The sequence below is a fragment of the Halyomorpha halys genome, unplaced genomic scaffold (genome assembly GCF_000696795.3).
Source record: "Halyomorpha halys isolate HHAL.00 unplaced genomic scaffold, Hhal_1.1 Scaffold111.1, whole genome shotgun sequence".
In the NCBI taxonomy this organism is placed as follows: domain Eukaryota; kingdom Metazoa; phylum Arthropoda; class Insecta; order Hemiptera; family Pentatomidae; genus Halyomorpha; species Halyomorpha halys.
The window spans coordinates 1834970-1840969 of record NW_027109684.1 but is presented as its reverse complement, the minus strand read 5'-3'; the positions used below and the strand labels follow the sequence as shown (position 1 = coordinate 1840969).

The 6000-nt window shown below is 31.6% G+C and overlaps 1 protein-coding gene across 1 annotated transcript in view; it reads right to left on the bottom strand.

The window, feature by feature from the left end:
- Positions 1-6000, bottom strand: part of Corin (corin serine peptidase) — a 224334-nt gene that overhangs the window by 153388 nt on the left and 64946 nt on the right. The gene's annotated exons all lie outside the window — the stretch shown is intronic.

The following is a 6000-nucleotide window of genomic DNA, read 5'->3' as shown; positions in this document are numbered from 1 at the left end:
TTTTTGGACTCAAGGGATCTCAAAACGTGTAATTCCGTCGGACAGTGGAATTTTAATTTTTTGGACTCAAGGGACTTCAAAACGTGTCATTCCGTCGGAAAGTGGAATTTTAATTTTTTCGATTCAAGGGACCTCAAAACGTGCCATTCCGTCGGAAAGTGACCCAATATTTTGTTTTATCCGTAATTATTTCGAGACCTAGTTCCTTACAAGATTTCATCAATGTGATTGTATTTAGTTTTATAGCTTCCTTAACCAATGATACCAAATCATCAACATACCCAAGCAGGGGTATTTTACCACTTGATGTTAAACCCTTTTCGGTAAGCACCACATTTCTAATAAGTGTTCTTAAGCTAGGCCTTCACAGAACTGTTTTAATTTACAATAGTAAGTTCCCCGACCATCTTCTCATACTTATTTATCGTCAACTATTAACACCTCATTTACTTTTCTTTTTTGTTTTACGTGTTATGTAGATTTGACCGTAGGCTGGGGTTGCTATGTAATAGCTTTGAGACAATCTGTAGGACGACCTCTGTAGAGAAAGTAATCACAGTCTACGGTACCATCTGTGGGATATTCCTCCAATGACCAGCTACTCCATTCAAATCTTGAGTGTATGCGACTCCAGTGCTCTCACTCAGCCTCCTCTGGTCGTTAATACCGGTAACGCGGCTGGGAGAGAAGTGCTGGGATCTCTAGGAGGTCTGCCTAGCCTTCCACACGGCTTGGCTAGGAATTTCCCTGAAAAATATAAATATTGTATACACGTGCGAATGTGTATTTATTTTATCGTTCTTTACATTTTTAGAGTTTGATCAGTTATCTTTTATTTTATTTTTGATATAGTCTCATATTTTTTTTTTTATTTTCCTTTATTATTATTATAATTTATTCTATTTAAATTCAGTGAGTACTCTAATTATCATTTACATTTCGTTTTTCCTTTTTTTTTTTTATTCTTCTATTTCTGTATATATTGTATTAATGAATATTTGAACGCAAATACATAATGCTCTCAATTTGTCGCAGATTGTCATTAGTTATTTTTAATAAATTATAATAAAAAATCTTTGTGTTATGTTCAATCTTAAATAAAATTAAAGCATTTTTTTTCGGTAATATATTAAATCTAAGCAGCTGTATATTCTAAGATTAGCTTCTCATTACAAAATAAGTTCCACATTTCAATATTTCTTTTTTCGTGTAAAAATATTCTACAAGAATCCTGAATTTCTCTTAAGAAGTATTAATATTGAGCCGGCAGACCGTCTCTCCTTCCCTCATTCCTCATCACATCGAAGCTCAAATTGATTTCTGTTGACTCCTGGGGGAAAGGTCAGTGCCCTGTTTGCTCCATCACAACTAAAAATTTTATTTTCCTTTGGGGGGCTTGAATTTCACTGAGTGTTTGTGGACGAATAAGATATCAATTCTGAAATTCTGTCTTATTTATCTTTGGAACTGGGTTCTTCTAATATTTATTTAATCTTATAGAATGCTCACGCTGCTGAAGGTTTGGTTAATATTTATCCCTTGAAATATCAATTGATTACTTTTCGAGCAATGTCTATTTCTAGTAAACGTAAGTAATTAGAAGTTTAGATTGGCGCTCTGTTAGCCAATATTTCTCATGACTTACAAACGTGGTATCTTGTTCCTAAAAGATGCAAAACTTGTCTGTCTACGTACAGTGATACAAAGTGACATAAGATTTAAAAAAATAAAATATTCTGTTAAATATTTTGGACTGCTGTAATATGAGACTTATAGAGACTTATGAGAATGAATATGGGACAACGATGCAGAAACGTTGTGTAACATTATGTTGATTTAGAATAAAATATATTCAAATTGGAAGATTTTAACCTCAAAAAATTTTATTGAAAATAATAATTTCTGAATAAGTCATGAGAACGCTTGTAAATATGTTTCCTACTGTGCTCTCAAGGGCATGGAGTGTGTACATAAAATCAATAAACTGCTCTAAGGAGGACAACCATGTCAATTTCAACATATATACATTCCTACCATTTTTTACTTATACTAATATAAACATCCTACAACTGTTGCATTTTAAGGAAAATATTGATGTTTTGATTATGATTTAAACTTTATTTTTAAGCATTACAATAAAAATGAAGAAGAGAGCCGTAACATTAGATCCGAGACTTAATGTGCCCATTTTTCGAGTCGGGCTCCAGGCCAGTTGTGTCTCTATTGCTCTGAATAAAATATGCTAACTGCTACATCCTTCGCTAATGACCACTGCCTTTCTAATCGCCTCTGGCACGTTCCTAGCCCTAACGAATCTAGTCTTTAGCTCCGTCTTTCCTAATTGTACTAAGCATTTTCTCTTGCATACATTTTGTTTGCAGCTATTATAAATTGTTCATTAAGAATTTTATAAATTATTGGAAGATTTGATAATTTTCTAGTCGGAAACACAGCAAGTTTTTTACTGCCTTAACCACCAAAGGACATTACTACTTAATGAAGTAGGGTTAGCTACTACTACATAAGGGAACTGTGGTTTTCTCTGTGTAGGTGGCATTGGTTTATTATATACAGCCAAAAGTTAACTAACTACATTCTATGAAATCTATGTAGGACAATTTGCCCAATCCCTTTGTTATTGCTATTATATATTAAGTTAAATATATCTGATTTACTAATATACTATATTATAACTCTGTAATATATTTTTGCATTATCTGTTACTTTAATATAATATTTTGACTCATATCTAAATCTTTGAAATATACTTCTCGTTGTTTTTTGTATGCCGGATAGTCAAGTATAATATATTTAAGAGTCACGTTACCGTTACAATTTTCGCATTGAAAAGTTTCAGTTATGTTTATTTTGTGTAGGTATTTATTGCAAATTCTATGGCTTGTCCTAAGTCTAATATACGTTTTTATGATGCCTTTCCCTATTTTCACTTACTACTATATTGTAACATTTATGATTGTAAGCATATTTTTTTTAAATTCTGTCCGTTTATAAACTGCTCTAAGGAGAACTAATCATTGGAGGTTTAGAAGTGGAGTTAATGGAGGATGGAATTAAGAGGTGGAGAAAGGTTTTTGAGAGCGCCAAAAGGTTTATTCATTAATTATTACATCTTGCCTTGATTTAGAGGGGATATAAGTTGAGAATAAATCTAATATGGAAGCAATACTAATATATTTTTAAAATATATTATTGATATTAAAAATGTAAAATCTCGCTTTCTATATTGGTCTGAAGTAATCTAGCAAAAATTTGTAAAATCTCCTACCTGAAGAATTGTATAAATGTACATAAAATGCATCTCACAATCTACAATAAAAAGTATATAATTATAAAATAAAAAATATATAATTCTATCATTTATGAATATAACCAAAAATTTTAGAAATGACCGGAAGCAAAGTGGGCCAGTGGTAAGGCACTGAGCTACTAACTCCAAGGGCCTGGGATCGAATCGGACAGTGAAAGATAAAGATTTATTCTGATACTGTAGCTGTGAGTCAACTCTATAGGTTCGGAAGGCCTCCAGAATCCACCTAGCCTCATAAAGTAGGTACACTTAATCGGAAAATAATCTGGTGGTCAAGAGTGATTCCACCAAATCGTTCATTACATACTGCCCTACTGACCCTTTGTGGGTTGTAGCAGTATATTTTATATTAAATATTACAATCAAAATCAAATATTTGTATTGATGAAACTATTACTTTAATTTCATTCTTTATCTTCTTATTATTTTATATAAATATTTAAATTGGATTTTTTTTTTTTTTTAGTGGTATGACAAAAAATAAATAAATTAATAAAGCTTTCCAATAAATAGTTCTTTGATCATTGTATTTAAAAAAGAAAAGAAAAACAGTTTTGCAAGGTTTTCTGATATGCAGAGGGATTATCCTATACCAAACTTGGTAATACCTAATATTTGATTAGGTATAATATATAGAATACGCACGGTCTACTTCGTTAGGACATGAGTAGAAGGGTCAAGTTTTCATTTCGTGGGCTACCACAAAAAAAAGTCAACCTGAACAGGCTGAAATCGAGCCGCAGCTGCTGCGGACATGAGGTTGCTAAGTTATCGCCTCAGCTTCCTGCACCTGCAAGGCCTCTAGGCGGTAATTTTTCGAAATCAAGCTGAATCCCTAGATTCCTTCCTTATTAAGGCTAATGGGGATGTGTGTGATAAGTTTTATTCAAACCAATTAATTAAATTTCTATTGTATAAGCTTTGAAGACTATAGAATTTATAATGAAATAAGGAGTTTTTGAACATCATTGTATATATCCCATATATCTCTTAGGTAATCAAAATTTTAGTAAACAGCGCTTATATTCCTTTTATTTCTTAATTTGTCAATTATTTAAAAAAGGTTTTTCTACTTGACAATCTTTGATAAAAACATAAACAAGATAAATTTAGATTAGTTTTTGCTACTGGTCCAGGAAACCCGTAGAGGAGCTAATCCAGCCTCGATTTATCCGACAAGATTAGTGGGAGCCGAGGGGGTCTGATTTAGATCCTCTATCTGCGCAGGTGAGACTCCCAATGGCATTGTAATTCGGACTGATATATTGTCACCGAACGGATCTACTATTTCTCTGGTGTTTTCGTTATGAATAACTTCTTTATTTAGAAGGGTTAATTATTGAGGACGAGTAGTTTTGACTAATAGTGGGACTTTATTTCTAATATTTACCTGAAATGTAGACTCCATGATTTTTTAAAAATTGATTTTGACTCCGACCTGAGTGCAACGGTCCACTAATGTGTACTTACCTAAAGATTTCCTGGAAGTGAAAACCACTTCAGGCAGTTTCATCTTTACATCAAGGGCCCACTAAGACCAGATCTAGGGCCCTACGAACTAGGGAACTCCCTTTAGTGCATAGTCCGGTGTAAAAACATCTGTTAATTCGCCACAATTTTTTATTACTTTAGTAAAATTTATGTATAATTTACTAGTCACAATTAAAGAGTATGCCAAATAAAGTTAGGAGGAATAAACAATTCCAGCTGTTTCAAAACGTTAAAAAAATAATAATTTTCTTTCGGAGCTCAATATCTTAAAAACTACCAACAACAATAGAAAATCTAACAAGACACTATCTAAAGTAGAGTAAATTTGCTGAAATATTAGTCCTAGAAGAGTTATTTACGTCCAATAGTTCTCGAGATATAGCTTTTTAAAAAGCAAAATTTCTTAAAAAATCTACTGAAATATTAGTAGTTAGTCAATTTATTTTGACAAATCTATATCTCAGGAACTATGTGACGTACATATGTCTATTAGCACTCAAATTAAAGATAGTTTAATGGACTATAAAGAAGTTTATGACCTTTACCTTCGTAGGAATAGTAGTTTTCATGATATTTGCCAAAATAAATTGATTCATAGTTGTTCGGACAATATATTTGATTTATGAAAAACTCTATTTCAGAAACCATTGAAGGTACTGATGTCTGCCAGCGCTTAAATTAAAGCTAGTTAAATTTACTACAAAATAGTTAATAATGTTTATCTTTGTAGGAATAGTAGTTTTTATGATATTTGACAAAATAAACTCTTTAAAAATAGCTGATAGAATGCAAACAATACATCATTTAAAGTAGAATAGATTTGCTGAAATATGAGCCCTCACAGAGCTATTTATGTTCAAGAGCTATCGAGGTACAGTTTTTTATAAAAGCTAAATTTCATGACAAAATAGCGATAAAATAGTACTGTTTAAAATTAATTTTGGGAAAATTGTATCTCAGTAATCATTAGACGTACTGATATCTGCTGACGTTCAAAGTAGGGCTATAGGGCTAACGTACTATAAAGGAGTCCAAAACACATATCTTAGTAGGAATAGTATTTCTCATGATATTTGGAAAATTAAATTGATTTCTAGTTGTTGGGAAAAAATTCTAAAAATTTTAATTTTTTTTTTTTTTTTTTTTTTTTTTAATAAAAAAATCTAAAAATTTTAAAATGC